This window comes from Chelonoidis abingdonii, chromosome 15 (assembly GCF_003597395.2).
Source record: "Chelonoidis abingdonii isolate Lonesome George chromosome 15, CheloAbing_2.0, whole genome shotgun sequence".
NCBI lineage: Eukaryota > Metazoa > Chordata > Testudines > Testudinidae > Chelonoidis > Chelonoidis abingdonii.
The window spans coordinates 11,932,536-11,948,548 of record NC_133783.1 but is presented as its reverse complement, the minus strand read 5'-3'; positions in this window follow the sequence as shown (position 1 = coordinate 11,948,548).

Below are 16,013 nucleotides of genomic sequence, written 5' to 3'. Positions count from 1 at the left end.
ATGCCAATATTTGCCTTTAGTTCATGACATTTTTAATGCTTCACAAACACATATGGAGGTCACTATTAAAAAGTCAGTGATTTTACCATGTTATATGAGACATTGTCATTTCACTTTATATTTAGGCTAAGAAATAACCAGTACTTGTTGAGGAATGTTGATCTTTTAAAATAGTGATCACTTTAGATGTCTTTGCATTTCTCTGTTCCCCCCTTTTCTTATGTCATTTCTTTCTTTCTCTTCTCCTTTTCTTTTCCTTTTCTTCTGCCCTGGGTAAACCCAGCTTGTCTAGTGACCTTCTATCTGTCTTAGGTATTTACATAGCCGCCATTACCATAATATCTTGACACCTAACAATCTTTATAACGTTCCCTTGTTATAGGGAAGTACTATAACCCCCATGATACCGATAGGTATCTGAGGCAAACAGACACTAAGGGTGAATTGCTTTACTTTCATTTAATGTATTTATATCCCACAACTAAGCATCATGAATTCTCACTGATCTTCTAACATTCATCATTTAAAGATACTTCACAAGTTTACCAATCTGTGTAGACTGTTGTAAGGAACAGAGAGAAAACAGATTAGAGATGCTCCTTTTGCCAGATTTCCTTGTGGTCTTCACAGGACAAAATGTGTTTGCCAAGTTGGCACATCAACATTAATAAAATAGGTATCACTGCAATCACAGTGACAAAGGTGCAGTGCAACAATAATAGAACACTCAGATACAGTCATGACTTTTCTCTAAACAATCAGAGCTGATTGACATATATTTTTATATTCATGGAAGACCTTAGTTATATTGATATATTATTATTTAGCTGCCTTTCTAATCCTTTCCTCTGATTCAGGTCCAGCCAACTGTCTTTGATTCATCGTATTGAAAACACGTATTAAATGCCAAACTGCAACATTTTATGAGAGACCATCTCAGAATACCAGCCTATTGGAAGTTAGTTTGGTCACACAGATGAGCCGTAGCTTTGGCTCTAACTGGAAATGCTCCTAAGCAACGGTTAGGAGAGAAAACAAGAAGCACATTGTCTGAAGACATCTGATTTAACTTGGCCAGCTTAGTTGGTTTTCATTTTCAAACAGTGATTGGGGAAATGTTTTAGACAGTCTATAGGCATGTGATCTCTGCAGAGGGAGCAAAGACGTAGAAGATGATACTGCAGTGCAGACTGTATTAAGGTTAACAGTATCAACCCTTTGAACATGTTTGGAGCCTCTTAATAGTCACTCTACTCAAAATAACAAGATCCTGAATGTGTGTCTAATCTAATTCCCCCCCGGCCTCCGTCAAGACTTGTTTAGAGAAAGAAATAATAGTGAAACAAGAACTTCATGGTCTAATAGCAGAAGATGAGGCGAATGAAGCCTTTGGAATGCAGTTGCAGTTGGGAAGAACAGTAAACAGTCTTGCTGTTAAGGTGGAGCTGGAGAGCTCCCTCTCCCTGGAGGAATCTTAATGGGGAGAACAGCAATGGTGACCATCCATGAGTAAAATTGAAGAGATGTGGTATGAAGGACTAACACAGCCTGTCATAGAAATTAAAAGGTGCAAAAATCTTAGGTTAGCTCTCCCCACCATTTTATGGATGTGGAGTCTTTGGACTAGGGCCATGCACAACTGGTTGATTGCTCATTAGCCTTAAAACATATCTGCTTGCACATACGTGAACTCACGAGCTATAGAAACAAACAGTATGCTAGAATTCACAGTTCCTAATATCTCCCTTCTGTCATGTGTAGCCATCTGAGGTATGGAATGGAGAAAGTGGTGTCAGTAATATAAGAAGCTATGTGACCAAAACATGCATCCATCTTGAGCACCAAGCTCAAAGGAATGCTGAAGCTCTGAAATGCTTAGATTTTTCTTTTCATTTGTATACATTTATAGATTACCAAGATCTCTTAGGAACTAGACATGGAGAAATGGCTAGAGAGATATTTTTCTCAGAACTCTAGCTGAGACAGGAAGTGGAAGTACTGCAAATCTTGTGAGGAAGCCCATTATACAGAATCAAAGATTTAGATAGTTCAGATCAAAATGCTGGATAGTTTGGATCAAAATGTTTGGCTGTTTTTCTGCATTGAATTTGAACTCTAAAACTTCTAGAGGTTTGCTCTACACTAATGCAAGCAGCATGGCCACTGTTTTAAGAGGCCCTAGGCCTGACAAAAGGAGACAAATCCTGCCATCAGAAAAAACTCCATGCAAGGGAAAACAATTAACAAGTTCCGGGCTGGATTAAGGCATAAGCAAGTACCTGCATCCCCAGCTCCTGGAATCATCTGTTGACTTCAGAACAGCAGCTTTTATTAAAAACAATGTTTCTAGTCCATCTGGTTACAAAGAGAATCTTAACACTGTGATCTGCACATTAGCAATGCAATGATATTTGCTTGAGCTGCAGATGCCTGAAACAATAGCTCTTGAGAGGTCTGAAAGGCTCCATTACATTCTATTTGTCAACACTGAAACCCACTGCTCTGTGCTTCTGTCACAAGCACCAACACTAATTTTGCAGAGGACTTGAGGATGTCCTCGCTATAGCCACCCTATCATGGCTTTGATGATGTGTTGGAAGGTCCCTCCCCTCCCTGCACTGAACACAGGGAATGTGGTCCAGGAAGGGGAAGCACAGTCTGTTTAAAGAGGAAAGGCGGTGGATCTCCCAGTGGACTAGCTTTTTCTGGATAGTCCCTACCACTGGCACACCAAGGAGGGGTAGAACCATGGTGCAGCTGTGTGTATGTGTGTGTGTGTGAGAGAGAGCGAGAGAGAGAGGTCTTGACATGGGGGCATGGCCATAGTGCAGTAACAGGGCCAAGGAGGAGCCCTATATGGGGTGTGCCTACTGCCCCAGTTTGCCTTAATCCAGCCCTGGGTAAATCAGAAGAAAAAGCGATTGATACCCATTTACATGCAGGAAGTTTAGAACAATGGGATGATACAGTGGGGCCAAAAGATGCTTAGTTTTACTGGGCAGAATCAAGCCCAGTAAAATTAGGTGGAAAATATAGGGATGTGTCCAGATTAGGTAGGAGCAAGATGTTAGTAAAGCACCCCAAAAAGGTACGCACCTGCTTCCTCCCAAAAGCTAGTGCATTTACTTGGGCCATAATAACTCTGTGATCAGGTGCACAAGCAAGTAGAAGTGCCTTAGCATTGCCAGGCATGTACAGTAATCCATTAACATCCAGGTCGTCCATGATCTAGTCCTCACACTCCAAATTGGTTTATAGAGTGGGCATAATGGTGCAGATAGTTCACTCTCTGTATACAGTAGGCTGCTTCGGGAAAAAATGAAGAAACTGGCTATGGAATTTAGAAGCGATATAATTCTGTGTTGCGTTTCATAAGTTTTTGAGTGGTTCCTATAGAGCCATGTAGATTTCAGTCCTGTTAAATTAAATAGGGTATTTTCATAAGGGATATGAATAGTGTGTCCATATAATCTGAAAAATATTAATTATGTAATGCATAGATATAATATTTCAGTCACATCTATTATTAGTCATTGCTGAGTAACTCTGATGTAATCATTATCAAATGTATATTTTGTTTGTTTAAATAACTCTGTATGATGAACACATTTTAGATATATATAAATGATAGCTTTCTTGCATCAGATTTATATATGTCTCATACAATAATTAAATATATTGTCACCTCTGCACAGAACAATAGTAGAATTCAGGGCATTACAGTACAGCTTCCTATTGGAGAAGAAATCAGTAATGTGGAGTCTGGGTATATTATTACATTCTTTACACTATAGACCAGTCGTTGGACAGAGGTGGTCACAAACAGCACACAAGCAAGCCCCCTTTTCAGGAATTTGAGTCACAACACCAGTGACCAGTTCCCAGGGAACTACTCTGCCCCAAGAGTGTCTTAGAGAGATTAAGGCAGAGACAGCTGTTTTCTACAGCTCATCTGAAGACATTGCATAAAAAAATGAACATACAGCATTTTTTCAAAGACTGTGTATTGATTACAGGTTTAGAAAAAGAACTTTTAACACTATGTTTGAACAGCGTCCCTTGGTGACTCCTGCCATAATGATATTTTACAAAATATCTGTCCTACTGGCCCATGCATTCCATGCTTGCTTTCTCTCCAGTGATCCCCCACATTTTATGTTGATAGTAGGCACTTTTCTTGGCCACATCTTTTGAGTCCCAATTCTCCCATTATAGGATCTGTATCGCTCCCCTTCAATGAAAGATATGCTTGTAATTTAGTGTCAGAACAGAACCATTGGTAATTTGGATGCTTTTGGTATCCCTCGTCTCTAAAGTTAGGCACTTCAGTTTCTCCAACCTACTTTCTGTCTGTGAACTCTTTTCTCCTCCTGCAAACTATGAGTAACTCCCATTGAAGTCAGCGGAAGTTACATATATTCTGCTGGAGTATCAGGCTGACATTATGGGACCTTAGTTGCATTTGTTAGTTTGTTGGGAGGATTTGACAGAATTTATTTTATAAACTGTAAAATATCATTGTGTTTCCATTTCAGGTATCTAATGTTACAGCTTTTTTAAGGTTGCCTGATTTCTAGCCAACATAGCTACTGCCGCTCGCTGGGGCTGGGGTAAGTAAGCCAGCAGGAGAGCTTTCTTTTATTGTCTTAGAGTGGCTACGTTAGAGAGCTTACAGCAGTGCAGCTGTAAGCTCTCTAGTGTAGCCATAGCCTAAGCTAAATGCTCAAGCTGAGTTCTCTTTTACAGTAGGTAGTAGTGACACTTGTAAAGACCAGGCTATGTTGTCTCATAAAATGTAATTGATGATGAAAGCAAAGTTTTTGAAAGATCCGTAGTGCTTTTGTCATCTTCTCCAATGTGCGATAACTGATGTATTGTCTGTTGTATGGATAGCCAAGTAATAAAAGAGGATTGGAGTTTTTCAATACTTATTGCTGAAAAATGGGATTTTCAATACCTGCTATGCTATTTCCAGCCACTTTCAATATTGAGCAAAGATTTTTTTTTCCCATTCAGCCAAATGTAATCAACTTTGGAATAGTCTTTGCCAGATGGAATCTCATCATAAAATGGAAGTCTTGGCTAGGAAATTGCTTTCTGGATAAAGAAAAAATGTGGACTAGATATTTCAGAAGTACCATAAAAGTAATTTTCCCAAATTGGAGCAAAAGAGAATGCCAAAGAATCAAAATGTTCTTTTCATTTATATTCCCCTAGCTGAATGGGGTAAGCCTCAAAACATATTATATAAGAGATAAAAGCAAACATAAATATATCTTTTTAATACTCTAATGGATGCATTTATGCAATGAGAATGTAGAAATCCCTAGAGTTAACAGTGGAGAAGTTAAATGCAGGCACTGAGGAAAGAAACAACTCAAAATCAGAAAGAAGACAAAAAGGGAAACTTTATGCTCTACTGACTTTCCACAATATACTGTTAAAAATTCTTAATTTCATATATTCATAGAGGAAGAAATTCATTTCAGTGTACAGAACCTGCACAAGGCCCTCTGCACCATTTAATTCCTACCTAACATCTTTAACAAGGATCCTTTCTCTAGATTATGAAATTCATCCTAGGGTAAATTTCACTCAGATGGAATCTTTATATAAAATGAACTCCTAACATTGTGTTTTAAACATCAGCTTTCTTCTCTGGTGTATAGGAGATGGTGGGACAAATTCATCCCTTGTGTAATTGTGTTGAAGCGAATGTAGTTACTCTAGTGATGAGTGTGACTCAATATAACTTTATAGCATATTCTAAACTAAGACTAGAATTGCAGGAATGTTGCAAGTCAGCATTGGAGTGCAGTTCCTAATTGTCACATGCTTTCATAAGAACATAAGAGTGGCCATACTGGGTTAGACCAATGGTCCATCTAGTCCAGTATCCTGTCTTCCGACTGTGGCCAATGCCAGGTGGCCCAGAGGGAATGAACAGAACAGGTAATCATCAAGTGATCTATCCCCTGTTGCCCAGTCCCAGCTTCTGGCAAACAGATGCTAGGGGCACCATCCCTGCCCATCCTGGCTAATAGACATCGATGGATCTGTCTTCCATGGATTTATCTAGTTCTTTTTTGAACCCTGTTATAGTTTTGCACTCTAGCAAAGAATTCCACAGACTGTGGGTATGTCTACACTACGGGATTATTCCAATTTTACAGAAAACGTTTTTTTAAAACAGATTGTATAAAGTCGAGTGCATGCGGCCACACTAAGCACATTAATTCGGCAGTGTGCATCCATGTACCGAGGCTAGCATCGATTTCCAGAGCGTTGCACTGTGGTTAGCTATCCTGTAGCTATCCTATAGTTCCCACAGTCTCCCCCGCCCATTGGAATTCTGGGTTGAGATCCCAATGCATGATGGAGCAAAAACAGTGTCACTGGTGATTCTTAGTAAATGTTGTCACTCAATCCTTCCTCCGTGAAAGCAACAGCAGACAATCATTTCACGCCCTTTTTCCCTGGAGTGCCCTGGCAGACGCCATAGCATGGCAACCGTGGAGCCTGTTTTGCCTTTTGTCACTGTCACCGTGTGTGTACTGGATGCTGCTGACAGACATGGTGCTGCAGTGCTACACAGCAGCATTCATTTGCCTTTGCAAGGTAGCAGGGATGGTTACCATCCCTATTACACTGTCTGCCATTGTAAATTGGCAACGAGATGACGGTTATCAGTCAATTTGCACCGTTTGCAATTGGAAATTGGCGATGATAGTTATCAACCCTTTTGTACCGTCTGCTGCTGTCATGGGTGCTCCCGGTTGGCCTCGCCGAGGTTGGCCGGGGGCGCATGGACAAAAATGGGAATGACTCCCCAGGTCATTCCCTTCTTTACGTTTTGTCTAAAAATAGAGTCAGTCCTGCCTAGAATATGGGGCAAGTGTACTAGAGAACCAGAGAGCACAGCTGCTCCGGGTCACAGCCCCAGAGATCCCGCAGAAATGATGAGCTGCTGCAGTTCTAGAGGGTGCCCCTGCAACAAACCCATTCGTTGCTTCCCTCCTCCCCCAACCCTCCTGGGCTACCGTTGCAGTGTCCCCCCATTTGTGTGATGAAGTAATAAAGAATGCAGCAATAAGAAACACTGAGTTTTTAGTGAGATAAAATGAGGGGGAGGCAGCTCCAGCTGCTATCATAGTCCAGGGAGTACAGAATCTTCTTTAGATGTGAAGTGGGGGGGCTGATGGAGCTCATATGATGAGGATGGTTACCAAGCCTTATGTACCATCTGCCGGGAATGACTGGGAGTCATTCCCATTTTTACCCAGGCGCCCCCGGCCGACCTCACCTGAGGCCAGCCAGGAGCACTCACAGGCTGATGATGACAAAGGCTACCAGTCATTTTGCACCATCTGCCACCGGGAAGGGGATGCTGGTGTTTAGCACTGCACACCCCGTCTACCAGCAGCATGCAGTAGACATAGGGTGACATTGAAAAAAGGTGAGAAACAATTTTTTTCCCTTTTCTTGGGGGGGGGGGAGAAGGATGTAAATTGATGACTTACACCCTGAAACACCCGGGAAAATGTTTTTGATCCTTCAGGCATTGGGAGCTCAGCCAAGAATGCAAATGCTTTTCGTAGACTGCAGGGACTGTGGGATAGCTGGAGTCCTCAGTACCCCATCCCTCCCTCCATATGCATTCATTTGTTTCTTTGGCTTTCTGTTACGATTGTCACGCAGTACTGTGCTGAGTCCTTGCTGTGGCCTCTGTCTATCATAGCCTGGAGATTTTTTCAAATGTTTTGTCATTTTGCCTTCTGTAACGGAGCTTTGATAGAACAGATTTGTCTCCCCATACAGCGATCAGATCCAATATCTCCTGTATGGTCCATGCTGGAGCTCTTTTTGGATTTGGGACTGCATCGCCACCCGTGCTGATCAGAGCTTCACACTGGCAAACAGGCCTGTCTACTCGGCCAGTGCATCCCGACTCAGATTGCTGTCCAGGAGCGGTCACAAGATGGCACGTGTGGCATAGCTCCCGGAGCCAATACCGTCAAATGCAGCACACATAACCCAAATCCACATGGCAAAAACCGATTCCAGCGCACTACTCCTCATGGGGAGGAGTACAAAATCGTTTAAAGGCCTTTTGTATCGATGTATAAAGGCTTCGTTGTGTGGACAGGTGCAGGGTTAATTCGGTTTACGCTGCTAATTCGTTTAAACCGTAGTGTAGAACCAGGCCTGTGTGTTTGTGTACCATAAATAACTTCCTTTTGTTTAATTTTAAAACCTGCTGCCTATTCATTCATTTGTGACCCCTTAGTTCTTGTGTTATGAGAAGGAGTAAAATAACACTCTTTATTCTACTCTATTCCACACCAGTGCATGATTTTATAGACCCTCTATCATATCCCTTAGCATACTCTTTTCCAAGCTGAAAAGTCCCAGTCTTATTAATCTCTCCTCATATGGAAACTGTTCCATACCCCTAATAATTTTTGTTGCCCTTTTCTGAACCCTTTCCAATTCCAGTATATCTTTTTTGAGATGGGGCAACCACATCTGCACACAGTATTCAAGATGTGGGCATACCATTATTTATATAGAGGCCATATGATATTTTCTGTCTTATTAGCTAGGCCTTTCTTAACGATTCCCAACATTCTGTTAACTTTTTTGACTGCCGCTGCATATTGAGTGGATGTTTTCCGAGAACTATCCACAATGACTCCAAGATCTCTTTCTTTAGTCGTAACAGCTAATTTAGATTCCATCATTTATATATATAGTTGGGATTATGTCTTCCAATGTGCATTACTTTGCATTTATCAACATTGAATTTCACCTGCCATTTTGTTGCCCAGTCACCCAGTTCTGAGAGATCCTTTTGTAGCTCTTCACAATCTGCCGGGAACTTAGCTATCTTGAGTACCGGTAGTTTTGTTTTATCTGCAAATTTTGCCCTGCACTGTTTACCCCTTTTTTCTCCTTCTCTCAGATTACTATTGCCTGTACCTCTTTTATTTCTCTGAGGAAAGGACACTTGCATATCAGCCAATTATATAACTCTAGAGAAGGTGAAAATGAGGGGAAGATCAGTAGGAAAATCACTTACAACCAGATCCAATAGCCTTTTTTATTCTGAGTAGTACCTTACTCTGTGAATAGTCCCATTGGTTTCATTAGGACTATTCACAGAGTGAGGTAGCACCCAATGTAAGCCAGAGTATCAGAATCTGTCCCTGAGCCATTTGAGTAAATTCTTCAAAATGAAAAAAGTGTAACCCCCCAAAACTCCCAATCATCTCTCAAAACTGCAATAACCTTCCAGAAAGGCAGAAATTATACTTGAAACAAGAGTGCTAATAATATACAAACACTATGGCAATTAGTCCAAGGGCAATTGCAGTAATATATTTATACAGAGAATATATTACCTATGCTGTACACGTCATTAACATATCCATACATTGTATCACCGAATATAATAAATACAGAAGAATGCATGACACTGAAAAGCTAACATTTAAAAAATACTACGTGGTCAAAAAACACTCCTCGTTATCCTCCTACCTTTTATTACCCTCTCTCTTTTTTCCAATTTTCCTGAGTTCCCAATGTGTAAGACTTGACTTGTAATTTCCAAGAGGTTAATGAAAACTTCCACAAGGCCATGCATATGGCCTATAAAACCGTGAAAAGAGTGTAGTGAGGTTAGTCAGAATATGAAAGCTGATGATTATCAGATTGGGATGTGGAGGAGGGGTCTCTTCTACAGAACTCAGTATGTTCCACTTGCACTTGGAAGCACAGTAAACCATACAGAGGATTTAATTTTTCCAGTGTGCCTGACTACGAAAATGATAATGCAGAACAAGCACTGTTTTCTAAGCTGAGGTGACTCTGCTGAGCTTAGAGTAATACTATTAGGGTTCAAATCAGAAAAGACTGTTGCAAGTCTATAATATTGTCACATGACCTTCTCTACCATGCAGCCTAGGATGCTAGGTCCAGTTTTAACATTTTTTTTTAAATGTAAAAACTCGAGTGGATTTTTTTTAGGGGGAAATTAAATATAAAAATGGTGTTATATCCTAAATGTATATCAAATACATAGATCATTTTGCCTTTTGTTCTTTATGCAACATCAATATGACAGATCCCAGGGGCACAATTCAGCCCCATATAATCATGTTTACCAACTATATAGAAACAGGCAAGGTCTAGCTAGATATATATTGCTGCCCTAAATTGTTTCAGGTGGCTTCTAAAACAGAACAGAGTGAGTATCATCTGAAGGCTTTTAAAGGGATACTACCTTATTTCTATACACTGCAAGGATTAAACTAGAAATCCATAAAGTCCAATACAATCTCAAGTCCTTCCTTAAGACACACTTCTGTTGCAATTGCTATAAGAAATCACCCAGTTAATGATAGTTAGGTTGAGGCTAAATGGAGATAGTTAACACTTGTTCTATTTATCCTACTGCAATATAGATATTAAATAGTAAATATGTTACAGGTCTTTAACTGGACTCCATGTACTCCTGAAAGTATCTAGTCTATTATTGTTGAATGATATAACCTTTCAAATGCAAGTGTCATAAGTACAGAATGCATCCAGTCATCAATATTTAGTTTAGATGCTTTCTCTTCCTCCTCTGTCCCTACTCCCAGGCTCAAACATTGTTGGCTGAAATATACAGAGTGTGGACATCTGGATTATGTCATGTCAGAGTATATCTTTTATGAGTGACACTTAGGTAGATATGTATGTGTCTCTTCACATGCTGAATAAAAGTAATCAGGAACATCAGTATCCTGGCAGAATTCCGAGATGTGTAATTCAATTCTGCCTATCGACATTTTCTTTGTACATTCAATTTGATAAGGTATAATACTCTAATTTTTCTAGCTTAAACCTCTGTGCACTGTTGCCATCTGCTGTTAGATGCTGCAATTCACCAGACAAGTGGCTGCATTTCATTGGTGAATGAAAGTGAATCTTGCGTGCAATTTGTGTATCTGTCTAACTTTTGCTTTGGGATCCTTCAGGATGAAAAGTCCGATGTATGTATAAGATCATGATCATTAATTGTCATTGTTAAAAATGTCCGAAGACTTTGCTTGTTCGCACGGAAAAGAGAGAATCATTTTCCACACTTGTGGATTAGTTATTTAAATTAACAAGGGCGTGCCTAATATTTCTCCTCTGCTATAGTTTTAACTTAACATTTTCATTGCATAAAATGAATAATTTGTATAGTGTATACAGCTGACTGGGTATATGGTGAATGAATGGTTTGTTGACCTCATGAATGGGGAATGCATGAAATTTTGCAGAGTAAGACACATGCAGGGATTATATTTGACAAGTTACCTCTGAAGGCAAAAATCAACCTATTCATTAGACAAGGTGTTTTTTCCACTGCAGAAATACCCCAGAATGTATCATCATCACTATTTTTTCCCTCAGTAAATAGTTACCGCTAAATGGCTAAAATCTACTGAGATGGAGTCATACAGATCTCATGCCCTTTTCTAAGGTGTGGGAGAAGTGATATTACCACTTCCAGACAGCTCATCTGCTTGACAACATGTACATTAGCTCCATCTAGAATTAATATTCTGTAAAAGGCTAGAAAGGACAGTAAGGATCCAAATCTTCAGATGTTTCTGTATATGGGGGAATCCATGCCACAAAGAGGTTACACGGGATTCTGCTCTAGCTGCATGAAGTTGTGATCTGTAATGGCTGTTTTCTTGTCACTGCTTGTGGGAATGGGGGAAGTCTGTGAAAGAAGAGGGGCAGGGGCATGGCTAGTAGATCTATGAATATGCAGATCTAATAGCCATCCCCATTCCCACTGGAGTGCAGTAGTTATGTACACTACTTTAGTTCTCAGAGTGGTAGCCATGTTAGTCTGTATCAGCAAAAACAATGAGGAGGCCTTGTGGCACTTAGAGACTAACACATTTATTTTGGCATAAGCGTTCATGGGCTAAAACCCACTTCATCAGATGCATGTTTTAGCCCAAGAAATCTTATGCCCAAATACATTTGTTAGTCTCTAAGGTGCCACAAGGACTCCTCATTGTTTTTACTTTAGTTCTGAGGCTGTTGTAAAGGCCAAGGAATGGCCCTGCAGGTGATCTGAGGCCTGAGTGGAGTAGTCTGTTCCCACCTGGACCTCACAGAGCCTTACTTTGTAGAACCTGTTGTCTTGGGCTTTTCACAGAGGTCAGGGCTTGGCCCTATAGAGTTGATTATTGATTTTTAAAGAATATAGATCAAATTATGGTCTCATAAACTATATATGTCTCTTACTCTTGGTTTCCTATGGTGTAATGATTTATGTTACTCACTGCTAACTATAACTAAAAGAAACATAATGGATAGGTTTTAATATTCCATGCCAAAGAGCATCAGAGTTTCTTTTCTTTTTTTTTCATCAATACACATCTAGAGGTCTACTTAATTACTTAAGTCCTATAGGTCTGGAGGAGAGTTCTTCATCAGCATTAAGTGCAAAATCCAATTTAGAGTGACATAATGCATTAATGTGCTCTCAACATGCATCAGTGGGGAGGATTTTTCCATTTCACAAGATGTGTCTTGCCAGAAGCTTCTTGAAGATTCATTTACCTAATGAAATTGCTTTCGTGTCTGGCTTGAGCTGTCCACTCTCGGACAGAATAGTGACAAGGCATTTTACAGCTTTTATTTATTATAAATATATGCTATTTTATTTGTATTAGACTACATTTCTCAAGTACGGGAAAGGGGAAAGCAAAAATAAATCTATTCCAAGAGTCCAGTTAAAGGAAATTAACTCAGTAGTAAAAGGTTTGACTTTTTGAGCTGTCATATTAGCTTCTAAATTTGTCTTTTGATTCCAAGTGAGCGAAGTCTATTGATATCCATCCATACCTGGGTTCAGAAATTCTATAAGGAAAATTAGATATTATAAAGACAAATAATTAGATTAAATTTTATGGGAAACAAAAACAATGAGGAAAATTCTACTCTAAATTACACACCCTGATTTTATTGAAGTTGCTCAGGAGTTTGTTGAGGTTGTAATGAAAGCAGAATTTGGCCCAATATACATACCCTCAAAATCTGAACAAGAGATCCTGCTATATTCAGGGATGCAAAATAAATCCTCATACCTTTACTGAATGCAGCTTTATACCTCCTGCTGGCATCTTTTCCAGTGTTCCGCCTAATTTGTACCCAAGTGCTCCATTCCTGTAATTTAGGGTCCTCTATTGCTTCCACTGAAGTCAATGGCATAGCTCTCATTGACTTCAGTTGGAGCAGGAGCAGGCCCAATGGAAGACAGTGTATTGCTGTACAATGTTACCATTTTATCCTCCCTAAAAGTGAAACATTGAGTTTAAATAAACAAACAAACAAAAAAGTTAAAGTGTAGCATACAATGTGGAGGGAATTAATTACTCAACATTAATGATAAATTAAGTGATGTTTTAGTATTTGTAGCAATGCGATCAGGGACGGATTTATACCTTATGTGCCCCTAGGAACAGCATCTTCAGTGCCCCTCCCCTACAGCCAACCTTTGTGTTTTCTGTAAAAAATGAAACGAAAAGAAATATAAACACAGCCTCCCTGGGTCCATGCACGGTGCTCCCAACCTGAGCTGAGGTGCAGCCCACCCACATCAGGCAAGGCGCAAGGGGTGGGGACTATACCTCTCCCCATGGTGAGCAGTCCCTGGATGTCTTCCATTCCTCCCACAGCCCAGCGCAGCAGCCCCCGCAAATGAATTGCAAACCAACCATGCCCCTCCCTCACTTTCCCTGGTATGGGGAAGAGGCAGTGGTGCGACCGATATTGGGAAGGAGCTGACGCTCCCAGCACCTTCAGCAGTTACCCCACTCGGCCATGGCTCACAGCGCCCCCAGGTGGGCGGACTCAGATGCTCACCCTGCTCCAGCCCCACATGCCAGATGGCTGTCAACCTGCACCAGGAGCTCGTCCACCTGCAGGGGAGCTGTATGTATTAACTTTTTATCTTTTAACCCACTTTTAACTTTTAGGGCCCCTAAAACGCTGGCACCCGTAGGCACGGGCCTACTGTGCCTAATTGGAAATCCAGCCCTGAATGTGATGGGATAAAGCACTATATAAGCGATAAATATAATTAATATGGAGATCTAGGTGTCTCCTACACTGCATTGTTGGCTGCACTGCCAACAAGCTACAGATCTGTGTTACATGAGATGAAAAAAATTGTATTGGTTTGCATTGAAAGTTATTTGCAATTTAACTGAGGTCTGAATTGGCTCATAGTGTGTTCATATTCATAGATTCATAGATTTTAGGACTGGAAGGGACCTCGAGAGGTCATTGAGTCCAATCCCCTGCCCTTATGGGAGGACCAACTACTGTCTAGACCATCCTGGATAGACATTTATCTAACCTAATCTTAAATATTTCCAGAGATGGAGATTCCACAACTTCCCTAGGAAGGTTCATCCAGAGACCTCTTTTGTATGTTTTGGATTCAGCGGTGTTTTTTAAACTGCTAATTGTAGAGTTACTGAAAAATGGGAGCACTGACATGCCTCTCATTCCTTACTCTTCTCAGGGCATATCTACACTACAGCCCTAAGTTGACCTATGTTAGGTCAACTTACAGTCATTGCAGTAATTACTGTGGTGGCTGATGTCCACACTACCCTCCTTCTATCGGTGTTGCACAGCCTCATCAAAAGTGCTTCCACTGACTAAAGAGGGTCAATGTGGAGCTGAGAGCCAGCAGCCCAGATCGGAGTGGGGAGACTCTAGCTACTCGGCTTTCTTGTCAATTTCACAGCTATACTGGAGATGGCTAAAAGCTGAACCAGGTAATGTAGTGTCTACACGGACACTACCACACTGTAACTACACCAATATAAGTGCTACACCTCTCAGTGTATGTTGGTGTATTAAGGCACTTACATTGATGGGACAAGGCTGTAGTGCGTACACTGACATAATTAGGTTGACATCAACTGCCTTATGTCAACCTAACAGTGTAGTGTGGACCAGGCCTCAGTATCCTCTCTCCTTATTTATCCTTCTACTCTTCCCCCCTCTACTTTGCGTCTTCTTTCAGGGTGCGCACCTTCTGGGAACGTTCTCTCATTCCCTATACACCAAGGCCCTTTCTTTTTCACCATCAAATCCCTTCTTATAACCTTCCAAAAGAGACTTCTTAACCATCCGTATCTCCATTTCTCCTGAGTGAAGCCATTCTTGCTCTATTAACCATATGACAGTCTTTTTAATCTGTATTTCACTTCTTTGGGGTAGAGACTTTATTGGCTTGAAATATTTAACCTAATCAACAGTTACAATGATATACAAATAATAATAGGCAATATGTGGTGGCACGATGAGCTTGGTGAGGAATATTCGATGAAAGTTTAAAATGATGGACATTCTGGAAATCATGGAAATGTATTATCATGAGGTGTCTCTGCTTTTCTCTCACCTTTTGCCATGCGTCTGTCTCTGAAATAAATGAACATATGCCCCAAATTCAACAAGCTCTGAATAACATAACTTTTATATGATTATTACATAGGTCTACCAAAGGGTCTTTTTTTTCTATTTCATCTAGAAATGTGGTCTTCCATAGTAATTAATTAGCAATTTTCTATAACTAGTGTATAGCAATATCAGCTATTTAAGGGACACTTTCTGTCATTCATTACTTAAATGTGTCTTAATAGAGGCAAAATTGAGGAATATGCCTTCAGAAAATTAAACCCTACCTCAAAGTCAATGACTAGTTTCTACAGGTTTGTTATTCAAGAAGGCTACTTTGGTGGCAACACGTTGTTTAGCTGCATGGAAAATAAAGACAGAGGAAAGGGTGCAATGTTTACAGAATCACTTTTCCGAGTAGAATTCTACATTTAATAAGGATTGATGTCTTACTGAGGGCCACAAGAATCAGACTGAGGGGATGAAGTCTGGACATTAAAGTAAGCTGACCAGTGATTACATCCAGAGGGGAGGGAGATAAGGGACTC